The 22,957-nt window shown below is 40.9% G+C and overlaps 2 protein-coding genes across 6 annotated transcripts in view; both read left to right on the plus strand.

Annotated features, from left to right (window-relative positions):
- NME8 (NME/NM23 family member 8) overlaps positions 1-22,957 on the plus strand; it is a 406,785-nt gene that overhangs the window by 219,527 nt on the left and 164,301 nt on the right. The window lies entirely within an intron of this gene.
- The window catches only part of LOC100968685 (probable G-protein coupled receptor 141), a 70,955-nt gene that overhangs the window by 39,003 nt on the left and 8,995 nt on the right, over positions 1-22,957 (plus strand). For 3 of the 5 annotated variants that reach the window (XM_055115857.2, XM_055115858.2, XM_034963951.3), the window contains one exon: positions 18,031-18,153. The exons of the other annotated variants lie outside the window; for them this stretch is intronic. The gene's annotated coding sequence lies outside the window, so the exon portion shown is untranslated. The remainder of the gene's footprint in view (positions 1-18,030; positions 18,154-22,957) is intronic. 5 annotated transcript variants of the gene reach the window in all.

Here is a 22,957-nt window from a genome sequence, read left to right on the forward strand (position 1 = left end):
AAAGAGTACACTGATTCGCTCGAGTAACGGCTTCCAGGTTTAATTTGTCGCAGCCAGAGTGCTGGAGGTTTAGAAAACTCAGTCCTGTCTGTATGGTAAAAATAGATGACAGATACCCTCAAAGTCAGGGGAGATACCTTCATTTCATAACAATTCAGGAATCTAAGTCCAGGAAGCACCTTTAGGATTTTAAAGTTGCTAGAAGCTTTGTAACTCTCCCTGGGTATTTGAGTTTCTCATCTCCCGTTACTTGATTAACAGGGAAATATGAAAATCCAAAAGGCAGATCCCAGGGAGACAGAATCTGCTCTAGAGAGAAGTCCCAAGGGGTAGAGTGGGTGGGGGCATCCCTGGGATACTGAGAAACTGGCTGGCCTTTGGTACACAGCAAGAGAGAAGCAATCACATTCCCACCTGTGATCCCCTTGATAACAGTGACTATTCACCTCCATATCTCCTGGGCTGGCCTGAATCGGTGGTATATTGTATAGGGAGGAGGACCCAAGGATTAAGGGACCCAGGCTGTGTATGTCTGAGGGCTGGGTGGGTCAAGTAATAAAGAGGATGAAAGAAACAAAGACAAGGAGGGTAATAAAGTGATCAATGTTGCCTACTGAATATTGCTTCTGTTTGGACTAATGATGCTAGACTGATATTTACTCCTCACACTACCTGCCCCTCTGTTTCTCCAGGTAATACCTCAGGTCAAGAACACCAGGTCATGAATCAAAGGCCTTTTGTTTTTAAGCATACCTGATACCTGAAAGATGAGAAACAGTGGCTGCCCTTCTGGTGGCAATGCATGAGCAGATGGGGACAATAATTTTAAAATAAATAAGATGCCTCTGAAGAACATTGAGTTTAGTTAGCTACTGCCAGCAAAATGCCACCTAATAAGTTTATCCCAAGACTCAATAGCACAAAAGAGCAATCATTTATCCTTATGGACCTGTGTATTGGCCGAGGGTCAGCCAGTTGGTCAAGGCTGAGTTTGGTGGCTCTGCAGAGCTCGGCTGGGCCTGCTTCCATGTCTGGTGTCTGCTGACTCTAGCTGGGCTGTCCTGGATGATTTCACTTGCTTCATGTGTCTTCATCTTCCTCTTAAAACCAGGGGCTAGCCCAGCATGTTTTTCTCATGGTAATGATAGAGGCACAGGGGAATGTACAGAAACACCATCTCTTAATGCCAGAGCCAGAAGCTAGCACATTGTGACTTCCACTTTGGTCTATGGGCCAAAGCAAGTCACCTGGCCAAACACAGGGTCAAGAGGGCCAGAAGTACATTATGCTCCTACAGTGGAAGAAACTGCAAAGTTATATGTCAGGAAATGTTCATATAGGCAGTGCATGAAGAATTGGGCAAATAGTGTCCCTAACACAAATATACACCATGTGTTATCAATTTAGTTAAATACATGTAAGAAAATTTAGATAAAATACCATTAGGTTCTGATGCTAATTTTTTATTGTTATTTTTTATTTTCTTAGAGATCTCATTATGTTACCCAGGCTGGTCTCAAACTCCTGGGCTCAAGCAATCCTTCTACCTTGGCCTCTCAAAGTGCTGCAATTACAGATGTGAGCCACTGTGCCTGGCCTGATGTTAATTTATAATGCTTTCCTATGAATAAACTGTTAAAACACTTTAGTCAATGTATCCAAATCTGATTGGTGTTATTCAGAATTATTTTGCTTCTCTGTGTATAGATTATTCTAATTCTTTTCGTGTTCCTCATGCTTCCAAAGCTATACTTGTCTGCCTTGAATGGTATTACTCAATTAAAATTCTCAGACTCTATATCTGCAATTGTTCTGCCACTTTAAAGATACTATGTCTTTAAAGTTGCTGTGAAAAAGCCTCCAGTTCATTCTGCAGAATACCCATCAGTTATAATATTTACGTGACTGAGACGTTATTTCTCTCCTGTGTAATTTTGGTTGCCACATATTGAGAACCTTCTAATGGAAGAATCTACACTAAATCCTTTATATCTGTTTGTCATCTCCTTTAAACCTTACAACAATACTGCAGTATTGATTGAGCAATCCCCATTATGTAAACAAAACTGAACTCAGTAAGATTAAATACATTGCTTAAAGATGAAATGGTAATAAGATCAGAATTCACATAGTTTGGTTTGGCTATGAAGCCAATGGTTTTTCTACTATTTTTCACTTATCTTTTTTTTTCATCATGTCCCCATCTCTTACCCATATACTTGAGTTTTTAGATTTTTCTCTGAGATGTAGTAAAGAATGTTTGGGTGGCAAGTGTTAGTGCCATCTCTTTTTATTCTCTTGAGAGCCTGTGAGTGTGGAAACACGTGTTATTATTATCCTCTGTAAAGCTGCAGGGACTAGTACTTTGAAGTGAAGAGATTTACAGGGACTGGGATGCAGACTCCGTATATTTTTCTCCTCTCTTATTTAAATTACTATGTTTAATCATGGTAATCGAAGGTGTGAGAGTCTATAATTTTGCTACTGGAACTAGCCAGTGAACTTGGACCTAAAGGACTATATTTCTTTATACAGTTCTGGAAGAGTTTGGGAATAATAATAGCATGGGTGTTCTTCACATTGCAATAACATAGAAATAAGATGGCAGAGGGTAGTTACTATGCAGCCATACAGCCCACTAGGTTCTAGAGTGTTGGGTTTATAAAAGGATTTTTGAATAACTTGGGACTCTTGTTACTAGTGGTTGTTTACCTAACTTCTTGGACAATTTAAGTTAAAGAATAACCCAAAAATAAGTCTAACTAATTTCAATTTACCTAAATAACCTTGAAGAAAGCCAATTGAAATTTCTTCCCTTCCGTTGTCCTCACTTTCCAATGAACATGTTTTACTGTAAAGATATGGTCCAAAAACATGTTTATTTTTCTTCATGTTGTTTTCATATGCCATTCGTGTAGCAAGCACTGTTACGCCATGGCAGTTACTTTGATGTGTGGAAACAGGATGTAAGCTATTATATTCTTTGCAATGGCTTCCCATTCATCTGTGTCTCAAGCATTAGGAGTTTCAAAAAACCCTATGAGTCCTGATTTGGGTTAGTTTTATCTTCATGAAAGTTAGAAAATAGCATTTCTTTTCTGGATATTATTTGTCTTTATCCTGAATTCTGCAAAACATGTTGTAACAAGAATTGTTGGCTAGTAATATATGTTACTGGTTTTAAAGTTTTTTATTTATTATTAACAAGAATTGTTGGCTATTGATATATGTTAGTGGTTTTAAAGTTTTTTATTTATTATTTATCTTATTTGATTGTGTTTTAGAGACAGTCTCACTCTGTTGCCCAGGCTGGAGTGCAGTGGCATGATCACAGCGCACTGCAGCCTTGAACTCCTTAGGCTCAAGCACTTCACCTGCCTCAGCCTCCTGAGTATCTGGGACTATAGGTGTGAGCCACCAAACGTGTCTAATTCTTGTTTAAAATTTATTTCTGTAGAGACAGGATCTTACTATGTTGCCCAGGCCAGTCTGGAACTCCTGGCCTTGGGCAATCCTCCCACCTCGGCCTCCCAAAGTGCTGGGGACCACTGTGCCCAGTCTATTTTCTCCTTTAAATAGTGTTTTTTTTCCTCCTTTAAAAAAAAAAACCAAATCTTTAGATGAGGAGGAAAAGGAAAGGAAACATGATATTTATGGAGTGATTGTTCAGCATGCAGTCTTATGCTGGGTGCTTTACATAGTTGATCACAATGTTAGTTCCATATTACAGATGAAGAAACAATGGCATTTTGATCATGCAAACTGCATAGATCTCTAATTTAGCTTTTTTGGTTGTCAGGCTTTGATGGGTTCAAAATTTGATAGGAATTTTTGTTTGTTTCCTTTCATATTAAAACACTGTTCTTCTACCAGATCCCTAAAAGTCTGTGGCCAGCAGGTATTAGCGTCAGGAGGTGAGTATTAGTTTAAATATTGACCTCTGTTATGTTAATAACATGGTGGCAGCATTTGTAGGCCGCCAATGCACACATTCCACTACCTAAAACAAGAGAATTTGCCTTTGCCCACCCTTCCTGAAACGAGTCCTGAAATTCATTCTGATTAAACCACCATAAGCCTTATGTGCAGCCCAAACTAGTAATTGTGATTAGGGGTGAGGCGGGGGTGAAATGCACTGCTCCATTTAACATAGCCCAAGTCAAGAATCCCATCCTTGGAGTTGAGACAGAGTCAACTTTTCAGAATGACGTGGATCTTGAAATGGAAGTGGCAGGCTTTGAGGAAGGCAGACAGACATGGGAGTCTGGGAGCCAGGCAAACCCAGCTGTCCACAACATCATTTATTCTTTCAAAGACGCATCTAGAGAGCACGCTTGCTAAGAACAGTGGGAGAAACTGACAAGAATTAGACATAGTTCCTGTCCAGGCTGCCTATAATTTATTATGGAGAGGGAGGAGCTAAATTAATAACTATAATCAAAACCTGAAATGCTGTGACATAAAAGTGGCAACTACCTATTAGAGTGAGAAGGAGAATTACTTTTTGGTACAAATAATGGAAAATTTTCAAAGGGGGTGAAAGATTTCTTAGAGCTAGAAGGGGTACTTAGGAATTTTTTTAACTCTGTGATATGATGCTGAGAGAAACTGGGACACAGGGAGAGTAAGACTTGTTAGGGAATAAGATAGACATAAAGATGAGGAGAGGTAATGCCCAGGGTTTTAGTAGAAAATATAGGGCTCCAAAGAACAAAAATTACCCAGTTTCACTGTTTTACTTGGGATCAGTTTTTCCAATAAGTGTGGTCAAAAAATCAGAAGTGTGTGGACAAAAGTATAATTTCTTGTTGGCTGAAAAATGGTAACTTCTATATTCTTTGTTGAGTTAGCTGTTTGCTCAGGGAACCAGTGTATTGCAAAGTATATTTTCTGTCAGCTTATCTGATTCCTTCTTAAGAATTTCTATCTCTGAATAAAGTTTCAACTATATTGTTTACTTATATCTCTTTTGCTTTAAAAGAAGACACAAAATACCTGAGCTTTCAGCTAAGTTTTCAACTCAAATTCTTTGTTTCTAGGTATTAAGGGGAGGGTTTTCCTTTACAGACTGGAGATGGATAAAGTGCCTACCAAGGGGCTGAGGGTGTTGTGAGCATTTAAAAGGGCTCAGCTCTATGTAAGGTTCCCAGGAAGATAGGTGAGAGGTCCTCTATCTAAGAGCCTCAAATTTACATGATGGATATGATCAAAAGAGAATCAAGCCATGTCCAAACTATGGGTGCATCTGAGGACAGATAGGCCTTGCTAATTATGTGTGTCTTCCACTAAGGTGAAAATTTGCTTCATTTCCTAAATACATAATAGACACTATGAGGGAATGTGGTTCAGAAAATATGCATGAGGGCTTGCAAGAAGAAGAATGAAAAGCTGTTTTCAAAGCTACAAAAGGAAAGCTCAGTTTCTTTCTTCTACATTTAAAGTAGGTGGCCTAAAACTGAACCAATAAAAGATAATTGCAAATATATTTCTTATTGAAATCTCCCTTTCCCCCAAAGGTTAAGAGGATTGAGGACATTTCTGAAAAAGGAGGAGTAGATAGTCAAAGTCTAGGTGGAGGTTGTGTATTTGCTGATTGATGCATTTCAGACCATAATGGAGAAGACCACTTTGTTCATTAGCAAACGTTTCCATATCAGTGCCTGCCTTTTGTGGCTCATGCTGTCCATCCCTGACATTTTCTGCCCCCTCTTTCTTTCTCTCACCCCCCTCGTTGTGTACTAAATCCTTTCTGTCTTCAAGTGTCACTCCAAAACCAGCTTCCTGCATGAAGCCTTCCCAGATTCCCCCTTCTCCCAGTTTGGCTTGTTCTCCCACAACAATGCTCTGATGCACTGTCTTATTTTACCTTCATGAATTTCTACAACATGCATCTGTCTCCTTCACTAAATTATAAGCTCCTTGAGGGCAGGACTGCTCTTCTTTTACTGTGTGTCCCTCCTTCGTTACTGAACAATCTTTATACATCTCTTGGGCAAACACATATATCTTAAATCTGATTGTTTACATTGCTCATAAGTATAATTGTTAAATATAATTGTGTGATAAATATACCTGGAAGTGGATCCCCTGGTCTAATTGCCTTGCAAAGTATTCTTTCTTCTCTCTGGGGTGAAATAAGTCAATTATATTGAAAGTTAGGATTGTTAAAAAGTTTATAACTAGTAAGGGTGATTAGAAGCCCTAAATTCAGCAAATGTTCAGCAAAGTATTTGGTGTTTACTAGGTATCTAGTATCATGCTAGTGATGAACTAAATAGTCACTCTCAGCACCCTCATGGGGACTATAGTCTAGTGAGGAAAATGGTCAATTCATATGCGAATTAGCAAATAGATTCACAGATAGACATTGTATAAGTGCTATAAAGAAATTAAACAGTTCCAGTGATTTGAGAGGCTGATGTGAGAGGATCACTTGAGGCCAGGCGTTCAAGGCCGCCTGGGCAACATAACAAGACTCCATCTGTACAAAAACTACAAAAATTAGCAGGCATGGTGGCGTGTGCCTGTAATCCTAGCTACTCTAGCTACTTGAGAGGCTGTGACAGGAGGATTGCTTGATCCCAGGAGTTCGAGGCTACAGTGAGCTATGAACCACTGCACTCCAGCCTGGGAAACAAAGTGAGACTCTGTCTCAAAGGAAGGAAGGAAGGAAGGAAAGAAAGAAGGAAGGGATTCTAGAAAAAAAGGTTTAGAGAAAATGTGGGTTAGAAAATCATTTCTGCTGATGAGCTTGATTTAAGACAAATTGAGCTATCCTCATTTATGGAGATGCATGAAAAAGCCACTGGTTGGCAAAGGAAACAACATTTGCCCTGAGCATAAATGAGAGAGAAACTGATACTAGAGCCCTGTCTACATCCACTTAACAATTGCTTTTCTGAGATCACAAGGGTGATAGAGCCTATGTAGATCTCCCTGGCTCATTGAACCTTAACCAAGGGCTTCTGTTAGGCTTTGAATGCACACCAGCGACATAGAACTGAAGATGCAGTATCTTAAGCAGGGCTCGCATTTGTAATACACTTTTATTTTAGGCTTCCCTGATAAGTTGTGTGTGCGTGTATGTGTGTTGCAGGGTGGGGGATAGAGTTGGAGGGCATTATGGAGGCAAGAAGAATAAGCTTTCTTGCCTGTGCGTGAAGAGTTTCACCAGACGATTTCAGCTTTCTCTTGTGACCTGGGAAAGCTGTGATGTGGAGCATGGCCAGTTTATACTTAAAAATGTCCACACAGTTCTGGTTGGTTCTGCCATGCCAGAATCAAAGGTTGGGCCTGGAAAGAAATGCCTTTGGCTGCTTGGTAACCAGCACTATCACAAGACAGTTATGTTGATTGAGTCTAAGGTGGAAGTCTGTGTGAGCTATGAGAGGTGGTAAGATATGACTGCAAAAGCCAGGGCTTTGTCAAATCATACACTCTTGGGATTAGTCATCTTGTCTGACCATCAGATTCAGTGATAAGTTTTTGTATCTTGCAAGTTTTCAATTTGGCAAGAAGTTTCCTGATAATGCTTGGATATCTGCATCTCTTCTTCCTTCATCCAGCATTGATGGTTAGTAGCTTCTTCTAACCATTCTAACATGGATCTCATCTTGTATTTAATAATTGACAGATGGGTCCTCTCCCATCTTATATGGAGGATCAAAATGATTCTAGCAACTTAGTTCCTTTCCTCAAAAATATTGACACTCACCTTTGCCACACACGTCTGCGAATTATGAGTTATTGTTGTAAGGGACTAAACTGTCTAATCTTAGAGTTCACCTTGGCCATATTTAGAATGTACAGTTCATAGGCAGCTGAGCAGAAAACCAGAAAAAGGGGGCTGAGAATTAGGTGAGAAACTGAGGAAATGAGTGAAATTAGTGATTCTCCACCCAGTCAGGAATTTTTTTTTGAAAAACATTCCTTCGACTCCTGTGAGATACAGCAGGGAATGAGCTTATTGGAAGAGATGAGGGAATGAGAGTGTGAGGAGGAGCTTGAATCCTTCCAGAGATCCCATTAGAAATAAGGCAAGGATGGGGGAGCCAGGGCAGCCTTTGGAAATGGGGAGCAGCAGGAATAATGGGGAAAGCAGCCCCCAGAGAGTGTCAGGGCCAGCCTGGAACCAGCCTCTGAAGGGGTGACTAGTCTTGGAGGGTTACTGGTCAAAGAGGAACATCTAAACTACTGCCAGGGCAATGACATGAAAGAAAAGGGTTCCAGGGTGTGGGGAGATTGATGGGGTTCAGGAAGGCTTGGGACTCAGCAGGGCCTGGGAGGTGAACCAGGAGTTGGGCAGAAGGCAGGCAGAGAAAAGGTGTGCCATGACTCAAGCCTGGCACTTTCAAAAGAGGGCCTGCCCCAGGCACTCATCCTGGGTTCACAGGGCACAGGGCAGCAGGCACTTAGAGATACCAGACCCTGGTGCCCATCAATGGCTTTACATGGCCCACCTTGGGCTAGGTTTTCCTGGAGCTGAGCATGTGAGTTGAGCACACCATAATAATCTCTGAGTGTAGTTTCCAATTTCAACAAAAGCAGAGAGTTAAGTACTTAAGAGTTCAAAAAGGAAAAGAAATTAGGCCGGCACCATGGCTCATGCCTGTAATCCCAGCACTTTGGGAGGCCGAAGCAGATGGATCACAAGGTCAGGAGATCGAGATCATCCTGGCACGGTGAAACCCCTTCTCTACTAAAATACAAAAAAATTAGCCAGGCGTGGTGGTGGGCACCTGTACTCCCAGCTACTCAGGAGGCTGAGGCAGGAGAATGGCGTGAACCCGGAAGGCGGAGCTTGCAGTGAGCCGAGATTGCGCCACTGCACTCCAGGCTGGGCAAAAGCCAGACTCCGTCTCAAAAAAAAAAAAAAAAAAAAGAAATTAAGAAAAGGGTTCAGAACCCTCTCTGGGATAAATTAAATTTGGGGAATTAAATTTTTAGTGCAGTTTTATTTTTCTCTTACATTGCAATCTGATGAACTGCTTTTCAAACATTTATTGGCTTTAGAGAACTTGAGTAGGCCTGTTTTAATTACTTCTCCAAGTCCTCTTCTAGTATTCTAATTAACTGCTTTTCAATACCCTGATAATTGGTCATAGAGATACAAACAATACAGTTGAAAAACAAGGACCAATTGTCCAGGGGAATCCACAGCTCCGAAGGAGAGCAGGGATGGAGCAGTGAAGAAATGTCACTTTTTCTCTTTTTTCATAGGAAAGGGACTTCTGTGTTGCTGTGACCCTGTGATGTGCTGCAGAACATTTAGGCTTCAGAGTCAAACAGCCTGGGTCTCCAATTTCAGGGCTGTCATTTGTTAGTTGAGTGAACCCAGAAAGTTGCTTAACTTTTCCGAGCTTCATTTCTTCAACTAATATTTGGAATAAAAGTACCCTTGTCCTGGATTTCTTGGGAGGATTATAAGTATCATATAAGAAATTTCCATCTTAGTGCCAGGAACTGAAGAGGCACTCAGGACTTGGTGGCGAAAGTTATCAATACGTTATGCTACAATAGATGTGCCCGTTATTGGTGAAAAGGCATAAACCTAGAGGTACCTGGGGCTGAAGACAGAATAAGGGTGATCTCGGACAGATTGGCCTGGTTAATGTCTCAGTAGCTTTGATTTAAGAAAGGTCTTCTCTGAACGGCTTTCACTTTGGTGGTGTGGTGTTTTCCATCCATAGATGTCGGTTACTTCTACAGATGAAATGCCCATTAGAAACATGCCCAACGTGTCCTAAAATTATTTTCCATTCTTGGTCCTACCTAGATTTTTTGTTGGCGTGGCAGCTGAACTTGTTGGCAGATTATGTTGGGCTCCAAAACAAAGGTTGACAATTTCTCCACGTCTCTGTTTGGGTGTAAAGTGGAGACACAATTTTTAGAACTTCTGGGAGAGTCTTCTCTCACTGTCAGCCTAGACTGCGGAGGCCTGAAAGTATGGTGTCTGTCTCAGGGGGCAATGGGTTACTTGAAGGATGTATTTTATCCACAGCCTTTTTTGTCTTGTTCATTTCAGAATTTTGCCTACAAGTATATTTCACCTACAGTGAATAAAGATTGATGGTTGATTGAAGTCATCTGGATAACATATTGGAAAACTTCTTGACAGGAATAGTTTAAATTAGAAAGCAGAAATAAACTTTTGACTTTAAGGAAATATTTCATGTCTGTCAACATAAAGCAACTTGGCACTATCAATCTATATCCACAAATACTTTCATGTCATATGACCACTTTTTTATTGGACCCCACCTTCTGGAAAAATCTAAAATATGTAAAACACTAAATTCACAAAAGTGATTGTCCTAGAGTTATTTATAACAATAAGTTAGAAACATAACATCATTGAAAATTTGATTAAATCACTTTGGAGACATCCACTTGATGAGATGTTATACGGTCGTATAAAAGTGCACGGAAACAGGTCAGGCATGCTGGCTTGCATCTGCAGTCCCAGCTACTTGGGAGGTTGAGGCAGGAGGATGACTTGAGGCCAGGAGCTTCAGACCAGCCTAAGCACTATAGTGAGGTTCCCTCTCTTAAAAAAAAAAAAAAAAAAAAAAGCCGGGCACAGTAGCTCACGCCTCTAATCCCAGCACTTTGGGAGGCCAAGGCAGGCAGATCACTTGAGGTCAGGAGTTCGAGACTAGCCTGGCCAACATGGTGAAACCCTGTCTCTACTAAAAATACAAAAATTAGCTGAGCATGGTTGCAGGTGCCTGTAATCCCAGCTGCTTGGGAGGTTGATGCAGGAAAATTGTTTGAACCCAGGAGGCGGAGGTTGCAGTGAGCCAACATTATGCCACTGCACTCCAGCCTGGGCGACAGAGCCAGACTCCATCTCAAAAAAAAAAAAAAAAGTTCAGAAACTCCAAGGCTAAGTACTTTGGTATTATACATTACTAGCAAAAAGCATGGTTTGAAAATTGAGGTGCAATATTATCACTATCTAACAATCTAACACAGATGCATAGAAAGATATTAGCAGAAAATACACTAATATTTTAAAAAGTGGAAAAATTCTGTTCTTCTAATTTTTCTTTTTCCTTTCTTTCCTTCCTTCCTTCCTTCCTTCCTTCTTTCCTTCCTTCTTTCTTTCTTTCTTTCTTTTTTTTTGACAGAGTCTCAGTCTGTTGCCCAGGTTGGAGTACAGTGGCATGATCTTGGCTCATTACAACCTCTGCCTCCCGGGTTCAAGTGATTCTCTTGCCTCAGCATCCTGAGTAGCTGGGACTACAGGAGTGTGTTACCAAACCTGGCTAATTTTTGTATTTTTAGTACAGACGGGATTTCACCATGTTGGCCATGCTCGTCTTGAGCTCCTAACCTCAGGTGATCCACCCACCTCGGCCTCCCAAAGTGCCTGGATTATAGACATGAGCCACCGTGCCTGGCCTAAGAGTCCAGAAATGCCTAATTTTTCTTTAGTGCCTTTTAGTTGCCTCTTTTTTATTAATATAAAAAATCCCAGAAACACTGAGAAAATAAAAAGAAATAAAACCCTAGAAGTTACTAGGAAGAAAAAAAAAGTGAATGGCACGGAAGATGAGCAAGCAGATGGTGAAATGCCTGAAGTGGACATGGTGAGGGAGGGAGGAAACTATGATACTGGGTGAAGCACAGAGTGAATCCTGTGAAATGATGATGTGAAAAGCAGCCTCCTTTAGTGATGTCCTATTCTTGCTCTATCACATTTTAGTGCTTCATGGGCCATAAGGAGGCTTGGAGGCAAGGAAGTTACTAGCATTGTTGGATACCATGTTTTGCCTGTCTGAAGGCCTCGTCCCTTACATGTCCGTATAGACATGTTTCTCTGTCTTTTGAGGTTGGATGGATTAAGTAGGCCAGATGGTGTGTCAAAGGTGGCAACAAGGCTGTAGTAGCACTGGACACTCAGGAATTCCAGGAACACAGTCCCCCAGATTTAACAGTTTCTGAGAATAAAGCACAGTTCCTGGACAATGAAAGATTTCTTTGAAGCAAAATTTCTGGTAAGGAGATGGACATTCACAAAGATCAGAATTCATAGCACATTTCAGTATCTGCAGACCTACAGATCTATGCAAGGCTCTCCCTGGGAATGGAAAGAACTCACTGACAGTTCCTTATTTTCGAGAACATGGGTGGCAAGCAGGGGTGCCCTGGGTGCCTTGCAGAGCAGTGTGGCTCACTCTACACAGACACAAAGCCTCTGAGTTTCAGCTCCCACTTCCCTTGTAGGTAACCAGAACTTGCATCCTCACCTTTAGAGAGTCAGCAGCAATGGTGAACTCCTCAAGTGAGGAGAGAAAGAATAGCTCAAATCCAGAAGCCTGCTCTTTGGTGAAAAATGATGTCTTTGATGAGTGAGGCTGCAGATCTAACTTTACTTGAAACTGCCTAAAAAATGTATATATACATTTTTTTTGCTATTAAAAAAACCATAGAAAACCCAAGAGAGTCCTTTCAAACTTCAGAAATAGGATGTACAGAGGAGGAGGACTGTGAGAGAGAGTTCGAATATGAACAAAGCAGGGGGCAATTTTTATATGTTACTTAGGCATATAACCTTCTGCAGTGAATTTCTTTAGAGTTGATATTTCTTTTTTATTGTTTCCCACACTGCTTCAGATATTTTCAGACAGATTTTTTTGGTTTTGGTTTTTTAGTTACACTGAGCTCGTCCTTAATGTGGGAGCTGCCATCCCAGAATCTTTTCTCAATATATTTTGGATGAACTGCTGCTTGAGTTTCCCTGAGTGAGTGATTAAAGTGACTGTTCCTATTTGTTTTCTGCAAACACAACAAACTATAATTCGTTCTAAGGACAGCTCAAAGGCAGGAAGCCATTTGTCTGCTGACAACCTTTTCTCAGAACAACCTGTGATGCCTCTTCTAGCTGGGGCTGGACATCCATCCTGGCTCCCAACTGGTGTCCTTGAGGTGGGGCCTATGGGGCTGGACTTAAAGCATAGTTCTGTTGATTAGAAGTTGCCGTCTGTCCCGCTGGGCCTCTGGAATCTGCCTTTAGTAGTGCTGTGTCACAGGAATAGTCCCAGACTGAGACACAGAACCTGGAATTTAGCCAGTGACAAGCCGTGCTAGCTTTCAAAGGTCGCTGTGTGGGCCTCGGTGTCTTCCTTAGTTAAATGGGTGCACTGGATGCTATTATCTCTAGGTTTCACCCTGACACTAAAATTGTGATTTTTTCTTCTGATTCCTGGTCCAAGGGTTCCTTCTCTCCTGGAGATGGAAACACCATGACCACTCTCATGGATCTTTTCTTCTTGGAAGAAGGGGTGAATATAGAGAATGACAAAGAAAAAGTGAGATGACAGTGATCAGTGCTATGAAGAACATGGCTTGGGTAGGGCTGGTTCCTTGTATTGAGTGGTCAAGAATCAAGAAGGCGAATCTGCAGTCCCATCTGTTCAAGGTGCAGCAGAAAGAAGTGAAGCCAGGGATGGAGCGGGGAGCAAGGAGGAATGAGCGGCCACATCAGAGGGACCAGGCCTGCGATCTTGAGCAGGGTGAGGCATCCAGGGCTCCTGGTTCCTGGCACAGCATCCTTCTAGTCCTCTAACCAGGGAGTTTCCTGCTCTGCCCTCGATATGAATGAATGAAGGCAGTCACCGGCAGCATTGATTCTCTGTCAATAATTCTCCCCCTCCTCCCTCATCCCCAAGGCTCAGCTCAGACGCAATTTCTTTCTCTCTTTTTTTGCACAATGGCTTTACTGAAATATCATTCACCAACTATAAAAGTCATTCTTTTTTCAAAGGACAACTTTATGGTTGGTGAACCACAATTCAGTGGTTTTTAGTGTAGTCACAGAGTGATAGACAAAATTTCTCCTTTTTGTAGGTGGAAGAAGGAACAAATTATAAATTGTGTGATTTCAGATGTCTGGACTTTTCATTCTTTTATTTTAAAATATGTCTATTTACCATGTTTGCTTTGTTTTTTTTTCCTTCCTGCCTCTGTTACTGCTATTACTGTGTTCCATTTTTCCTTCTCATAATTTGCAAGCCATACATGCAACTTTCGTTCACTAATTGATTGCTCTTAAGTTTTCATCAAGAAGTTATATTCATTTTTTTTATTTCTCTACACTTAAACAGTACCTTTAACCTCCACCCCACCAAAAAATATTGAGATATTCACATACAATTTCTCTCTTTTTTTTCCCTCACTGCCACCATGTGGAAACCAATGGGTGTTTTAATTTGGTATGATCATGAGCATTTTAGGTTTAAAATGTGTTTCACTGCATTTTGACTGTAGGAAGTGAGATCAAAGGACAGAGAGCGGGGAGGAGGGATCACATCCTGTAAGGCCTTTCAGACCATTTCCAAATCTTGATTTGATTCTGAGAAAGGTGAGAAGCCATTGGAGGATTGAGATAAGAAGAATGACATCTTCTAATTTACATTCTGAAAGATTACTCTGGTTGCTGAGTTGGGAATAGGGGAGTTAGGAGTAAAAAACGGGAGAATTCATGGGCTTGCTGTAATAATCCCATTAAGAGTTAATGTGGCTGAATCCCAGTTGTTGCAATGTAGGCAATGAAGAGTCGACCAACTCTATGTTTATTTTATGTAATTTTTCATAATTTTTAAATTTAGAAATAATTTTACACAAAACATTTACAATGTTATAAGAATGATAAAGAGCTCCAATATAAGCTTCACCCAGATTCCCCAATTGTAATCTTTTCCACACTGGTTTTTCTCTTTTTGTATATACGTATTGTAATTTTTTGGGTTGATTTGATAATAAATAGAAAGCATGCTGCCTTTATCCTTATAGTATGTGGTGTATATTTTATAAGAACAGGGTATTCTCTTATACAACCACATACAATGGTCAAGATCAGGAAAATAACATTGATACAATTCTATTATTTAATCTGCAGACTGTGTTAATATTTGGCCAATTATACCAGTAATATCATTTATAGAAAAAATCTGGCCCATGGACTCTATGTGGACTAATATGAGAGACAGGGGACAGGAGTTGCTGAAGGAGTGGAGGTGAATTATGGGAGAAAAAGAGGAATTAGGGATAATTGTAAGATTTTTCACGTATGCAAGTAGAAAATAGAGTTAGTATTACTAGTGAAACTGCGAGGACTTTGCAAGGAAGAAGTTTTTGTGTATGTCTGGGGCACAGTTCAGCCTTGGATATACTAAGTTTGAGATGTTTATTATACATCGAAGTGGATATGCTAATTTGTTCTTTGTGATTTGAAATAACATCTTTATGTGTCTAAATCTGAGTCTTTTCTAGTAGTTTAGCTCAGTGCTGGGTGGGACCTTTCAACATAAAGATTTTATCTTTTCTATGTGTAGAAAATGTCCTTTAATTATTTATCTGAGCATTTCATTCTCTTTTGCTGTCTCCAGATGATGTTGGAACTTCTATTAATAGTTTTGTTCTTGGGATTTTTTAGCTTTTCTTTTAAATCTTCCATCTCTTGACCTTTTTTGGTTCTATCTGTGGGAGTATTCTCAACCTTCTTACAAGCTCATTGATTGTGTGGTTTGGTACATTTTAATTAAAATAACAACTCTGAGTCTTATTTCACACCATTCTCTTCTCTCTGAGGACATTTTAAAGTTACTTTTTTCCACTTTGCCCTCTTAGCAAACCAACCCATCTGTTAGTTCTTTTGTCTGGGAAATTTGGTATCCATCTAATGTGTCATTAGCTCTCCTATAATGTCCAGTGACTGTTCTTTGTCTTTTCACTGTTGAATGTGGATGAAGTTACCTGAAGCATGTACTTTTCTTTTCCAAGCCCAGACTCTTCAATTTTTGTTTAATTTGGGGGCAAGCTCTCCTAGGTGGGTGTCATCTTGCTCCAATTCTTATAATATTTAAACTTGAATAACCCTTCCCCAACTATCCAATCTGTTGCCAATACAAGCTTTCAAAACTGAAATATTAAGATGTCATTTAGTATTCTAAAATTCCCTGCATCCCTTATAATTTTCAGAATAAAATGGAAAATCCTTAGAGTGGCAACATGCCATAAATGTGGGAACCCTCATCTACAGATTCTCACCCACGTTCTCCTAATATGTCAAATGTTCCAGGTACATCAAACTATTGGTAATTCCCTGAATGTGCATCCAAGCCTTTGCCCAGAATCTTCTTTTTCCCTGGAGTGCTTTATTTCCTCCTCTCTACATCTAGAACTTCAATGCATCCTTCAAGATCCAGTAACTGCTACATATCTGTACCCAAGCATCTTTTACTTTATTTTGATGCCTTCATCCTCAAGTACCTCTTAAATAACTACTGCTCTTTCTGAATTCTTGCAGCATTTTTCACGTACCCGTAGGTGTTTCTGTAAATAATTGATGTGCCTCTTTCTCTCCTACCAAACAGAAGGAGATTTAAAAGCGGTGATGTGTTTTATTCATTTCAGAATCTTTGCTACCTACTGTACAGTAGACAGTTAGAGTGTTATCACTTGTTTAATAAATGAAGTGAGAAATCCCAAAGTAGGTTATACTTGTTTGTGTGTTTAAAATGGTGCAGGGAGGGGTTCTGGTGACTAAGGTCTACACGCTAATGAGCATTTGGATTATTTAATGTTATTTTGCAGGGTTCTATAAATTGTGTAGGACTCTCATTTTGTAGGCTGGTCTCTGATGTTGGCTCTACCATAGATTTCTTATAAAACAGCCACAGAAACCACTTCCATATCTCACTTTTGACATTGACGTAGTCCTCAGGCCATGGACAATGACCACTGAGACCCAAGCAAGGTTGTGGGCAATGCTTTGGGAAGGGGGTTGATAAGATACAAGGGAATAGCCACCAGCCAGGCCTCAGGCAGACCTGAGGAGCTCTCTTGTGTGTGGGATGAGATCAGACCAGAATCACAAGAGAATCATGCAGGCAGGATGGGAGAATCCTGGTGCACCAGAATAGGGGAGAGGCTTGTTTAGAGCTACAAATACCAGCAAGACCTGGCCTGGTATGTCAGGTCAGCTAATATGTCAGTTTCCACAGCTCCCATAGACAATGGGATGCCAGGGAAAGTTTTTAAAAAGAGAAGTGAAATCATTGATGATGCAATTTGGACTTCATTCTAGTTGTTTAGCTGTACATTTGGGGCCTAGAGAAATAAGAAACAAGCTGGAGGTATGAAAGAGAACATTCCAAGAATGACAGGTAAGTCTGAGTCACAGCTCGAGGCTGAAGGAAGGGGGTTAGAGAGGAGGTGTCCCTTGAAATAGAAGCTGAGGCCAGCTTGCAAAGGGCTTACATGTCATGGTAGGAACTCAGAGTTTTTTCTTTTATCTAACAGTAACCAAAGAAGGATTTTAAGCAGAGACATGATAGAGGGCAGGGGAAAATCAGAGTTTGAGGCCAGGCTTCATGATGACCTTCCAAGGTCAATCACAGAGGTAAAGAGGGGATCCTCATGTGGGACAAGGAGGTCCACAGCCAGCCAGAGAGGCAGCCCTGTCCCCTGAGAGAGCTGGCTCTGGGTTTGCAGTTTATTTCTGGGATCCTGATGTCAGTTGTTGGTCTAGATCCAAATGTAGCCATATCCAAAAAATGTTTAATCCAGTCAGGGCACTTTTTCACCATTATTTCACCCATTCAGTTAACAACTCATGACCACTATTTAAAAATTATATGCTAGTTTTGAAAGAAATTCAAAGTTAAAAACAAGTCCAGAAATGACTAAAATAATTAAAACAGAGAAATTAATAAGATAACAAAGGAAGTACTGAGAGGCACCGGTAAAGCTTTTTGAGAAAGCAGCTGAGAATGTCCCGGGGGCCTGAAGGGCTTGAAAGAAAATGCAGTCTGTGTTTACACCTCAAAGATGTGCAAGACTGTGTGAGTGGGGGTAATATTTTGGGAAGAGAAAGCGCAATGAAGATATATAGGTGAAATATCTAAGTAGCATCAACAAATAACTGTTGTTAATGTTGTTTAAAAAAAAAATCCCTGGCTTCTTGTATTTGGAGTGGATTGTCTCCGTGGAAGCAGAAACTACCTCTCTCTTACCTTCTTTCAGGTTTTCCTGGGATCAGCTGCACTCCTTAGCAAAAGTATATTGGAGAATCAACTGAGAACGTAACTGAGACATTTCAATCATTTCTAGGTGTAAAGAAAGACCAGAGCCCATGAAAATATTACGGTCAGTTCAATGCCTAAGTATAACACCAGCATCACTGGCTGGGACTCTCAGAACCTACTCTCCTATTTTCCCTTCATCTTCTTCTCTTCTTTCTTTTTCTTATTCCTTTTCTTTGTTTCCCCCCTTCTTTCTCTTCTCTCTTTTCCTCCCTCACTTTCTTGATCTCTCGCTCTCTTTCATGAATTCATTGAATCATTGCAGAAGTACTTGACACATACCATGTTCCAAATTCTGAGCTACGGCACATGCTATATTTTTCTACAGAATAAAGTGTGAGGTGGATCTCTAAATAATAATAACAAGTGTATCTCAAACAGTCTATCCTGGGCACCTTGTAAGCTTCAGTTGTTTTCTCTTCAAAGTGCCTGTGTCCCAAAGCTCAGGACAAATTTCAAAACCTGAACCTGAATATTAAGAAATCTAAACATATATCATCTAAAGCTGGCATCCAGGAAAACAGAGCTTTTCATTTGATCAGAGACTGCATATTTCTTACCTGCAAGTGTTTGTTTTAACCACACTTGGCAGGCTCTGTATATAACACACGTCAAAGCCATCAGTTGCACTTGTTTTTGTGACTGCAGGTGCTGGCTTGCTTGTTCCAGGGTCCCAGGGCCCGGCCATGGCCATGGTGTTTGTCTCTCAGGCTTGTCTGTCTCATACCTGGCAGGCTCACTGCTTCACAGCTCACTGTGTCTCTCAGACATTCTCTTGGCTTTCCCACAGTCTCAGGGACTGTTCTAAATAGCAAGCTAATATTCTGAAGTGAGGTATTGGAAGCATTTCTGAGAAGCATTTATTATTTTTGTATGTGCTCAATTTTTTAGCAATGAAGACATTTCCTTTCAAGGTTGTTAAGCTTTGAACTTTCCATTTTGTGAAAAGGCTCGAAATTTCCTTCATTCTTTGTGGGCATCCAACTCTAACAGACACATAAATTAATAGACTAGGAAATATTTAACGGTCTAAGTTCAAACAAATATGTTTACTTTGGCTGAATTGATGTTGCTATTAATTGCTATTGAAATAAACCACTGTACAAAGAAATATGCCCTGGAGGATAAATGTGACACTGCTAAAATTAAAACTCAAATGAGAATTATCTGCAGATTTTAATGTTTCAAATTCAATTTGGAGAATTCAGTTCTTTAATGTAATACTGATAAAATCATGTTATTGATCCTGCATACTCATCTCTTCTCAGGGATTAGAGAACAGGCTGTTACGAGTATGTAGCAATCCCCCTTGTACCTGCATAGGTGGGGAGGTGATTGTCCAGCTCTGCTGGTCGGGCACTGGATGTAGTCATGGCTGCAAGCAAGTCATGCACATGGAGAACGAGGTGTCTCTCTGAAAGAAATGTAGAGAGAAGATTTTAGGTCAACTAATTAAAAATTCCCATCAATCTCTAGAATAGCATCCCATATGCAAAGGAATACTCTGTCACCCAGGCTGGAGTGCAATGGCAGGATCTCGGCTCACTGCAAGCTCCGCCTCCCGGGTTCACGCCATTCTCCTGCCTCAGCCTCCTGAGTAGCTGGGACTACAGGCGCCCGCCACAACGCCCGGCTAATTTTTCTTTTTTTTGTATTTTTAGTAGAGACGGGGTTTCACCAAGTTAGCCAGGATGGTCTCAATCTCCTGACCTCGTGATCCGCCCGCCTCGGCCTCCCAAAGTGCGGGGATTACAGGCGCAAAGGAATACTTTTTATACAGATATATAATTTTTTTGTCCCATTAGGAAAAAATTGTGCCCCAATCCCTTTCTGTCCTTTCTTACTAAATGTGAATCTTGAAATGTTTATTGCTTCATGGTCTTCCTCCATTTGGCCCCATCCTAGTTCTTGCTTTGCTTTTAGATGCTGGGGAGCCATCTTGGGAGTAGGGTGCCCATTACATGAGATGAAGTGGTCTTCAAGGGGACAATAAGGGAGTAAGTGCCTTGTAGAAAGAAGCAAACTAAAGAGGAAGAGAGGTTTGTTTGTTTGTTTTTTTATTTTTATTTATTTATTTATTTATTTATTTTATTTTTTTATTATACTTTAAGTTCTAGGGTACATGTGCACAATGTGAAGGAAGAACTTTCTAACTTCTCCTTTTCTTTCTCTCTCTCTCTTTTTTTTTTTTTTTTTTTGAGATGGAGTCTCACTCTGTCACCCAGGCTGGAGTGCAGTGGCGTGATCTCGGCTCACTGCAACCTCTCTTTTTGTTATTAGGTTGTTGCAAAAGTAATTGCGGTTTTTGTCATTGCTTTGAATGGCAAAAACCGCCATTACTTTTGCAACAACCTATTACCTAGGCTAGAGTCAGAGCCCCCTCACCTTGAGAGTGATGAGTTGCGAGAGTCTGCCCCCAGCAGGCAGATTGAGAGAGTGCATGGTTTAGCAGAAGGATAATTTTAGCTGTAGTCCATAGGACAGAATGGAGATGTTGCAATTTGATGCAGATCATCTGAAAGTCTTGTGCAATGTCCTGATTAAGTGTGGACAGAGCACCATAAAAAAGGAATTTGGAAGTTGGAAACATGCTGGGTTCAGGCAGACATAAAAGGCAGCATCTGGAAAACCTATCAGGACTCAATTTCAGGACAAGTGATCATAGGTAGGTGGGATCATGGAACTTGACCTCAAGGTTACACTATAGGAACAATAAATAGGTTATGAAGATAATGAGCAGGTAAACAGCACCACCAAGGAGTCTCAGTAATATATATGTAACAAAGGAGCAGAGCAGAACTCTTTATAAGAGCTAGATGGTCATAAGGAGAGGATTGGCACAGCAGTGGTTCATGCAGAATCTCCTGAGACGCAGATAAACCTTTTCTGATTGGGAGAAGGTTATTACAAAGCTTGAGGTGGAGATGTAGTCACAGGAAAGTAGCAAGAATATATGGGGGAGCTGAGACATGAAGAGGCATTTCCTAGAAGGGAAAATTAGGCTTTAAAGTCAGGCAGATGGGTTTGCCTGGGAAACAATCAAGAGCGCTGAGTCTGAGCCAGGGAGCTGGTGGGGAGTGAGCCAAAGTGTGTCAGGTAAGGCAGAGAACCAAAACCAGATATCAGGTGACAAGTCAAGAATGAGTAACATAGAATACATGGATAGGTCTGGGCGGGGCTGAGAAGATATGGACTTGGCTCTATGTGCTTGGCTAGCTGAATGTTTTGCAGCTATATCTACAGGTGCTTTTATTATCATGCAGCCTGGCAAGGAATGTTATTATAAACAGCTTGGGTCCTAAGTTTTGGGATGGGAAGAAGCCCCAGCTCCTGGGAATAACTGTGATGTCACCATAACACATGGTGACTTGTCCCAGCAAATGGAGCAGGGACATGGATGAGGAAAACCACAGATAAGTATTACAGCTAGGCAGGGTGGCTCACGCTTGTAATCCCAGCACTTTGGGAGGCTGAGGCGGGTGGATCACCTGAGGTCAGGAGTTCAAGAAGAGCCTGGACAAAATGGTGAAACCCCATCTCTACTAAAAATACAAAAAATAAGCCAGGTGTGGTGGCAGGCCCCTGTAATCCCAGCTACTTGGGAGGCTGAGGCAGGAGAATCACTTGAAGCCAGGAGGCGGAGGTTACGGTGAGCCGAGATCCCAGCACTGCACTCCAGCCTGGGTGACAGAGTGAAACTCCGTCTCAAAAAAAAAAAAAAAAAAAAAAGAAAAGAAAAAAGTATTGCTAGGATTAGCATCACTGTTAGTTACCATTCCAGTTATTGCCAACTTGCTAGACCCCTCAGAAAAACAGAAGTTTGCAGGAATTTTGCAGCCAAAAGGTGATGTTTAAAATATTCCTAGAAGATTTTTTCCACTTCATACGTTGGATATTTATCTCATAAATTAATCAATGTTGGCCGAGTATGGTGCCACATGCCTGTAATCCCAACATTTTGGGAGATCAAGGCAGATGGATTTCTTGAGCCTAGGAGTTTGAGACCAGCCTGGGCAACATGGTGAAACCCTGTCTCCACAAAAAATACAAAAGTTAGGCCAGGCGTGGTGGTGCACACCTGTAGTCCTAGCTACTGGGAAGGCTGAGGTGGGAGGATCACTTGAGCACAGGAGAGCAAGGCTGCAGTGAACCATGATGATGCCACTGCACTCCAGCCTGGGCAACAGAACGAGACTGTCCCAACTCATTAATTACTCAATTAATCAATATTAATTATTATGTTGTATATTGTTTTAATTTTGCATAAATTATCTAGTTTGTCTCATAATGACTATATGAGGTAGGGAGGGCTTATCCACATTTTAGGTGAGAGAAATAAGCCTCAGAGAGGTTAAGTAGTTTGTTCACAGTAACACTGCAAACAGTAGCAGAAGTAAGAATTGAAGTAATGCATTGTTCTCTTAGCTACATGTTATGAATATTTAATTACTCTTCCACTTCATATTTAGAGACTATCTTCTATGTGTTGGCTATTGCTATGGATAAAAGAGTGGAAAATACTAAAAACATGCACAGTCCTTGTCCTTGTGGAGCTTAGGAGCTTACAATCTGGGGGGAAGAGGGAAGATACCAGCAACCAGCACCCATTAACCCAAGTGATTATTTAATCACCCTTGTAGAGGTGATTCTTTTATCTTCAGAAGAGGAGAAAAGAGAAGGTCAGATAGATCTCATGTAGTGTAGGAGTTCTCTGACTTATCTTCTGAAAGAGACGGCCAAGTAGATCTTACCTAGTATGGGAGTCAGAGAAAACTTCCCTAAAGAACTGATAGTAGAATTAAGACCTGAAGGACTAGTAGATGGATGGGGAGGGGAGAGAAGAGGTGCTGGTGCTAAGGCACGAAAGA

Source organism: Pan paniscus, chromosome 6 (assembly GCF_029289425.2).
Source record: "Pan paniscus chromosome 6, NHGRI_mPanPan1-v2.0_pri, whole genome shotgun sequence".
NCBI classification, from domain to species: domain Eukaryota; kingdom Metazoa; phylum Chordata; class Mammalia; order Primates; family Hominidae; genus Pan; species Pan paniscus.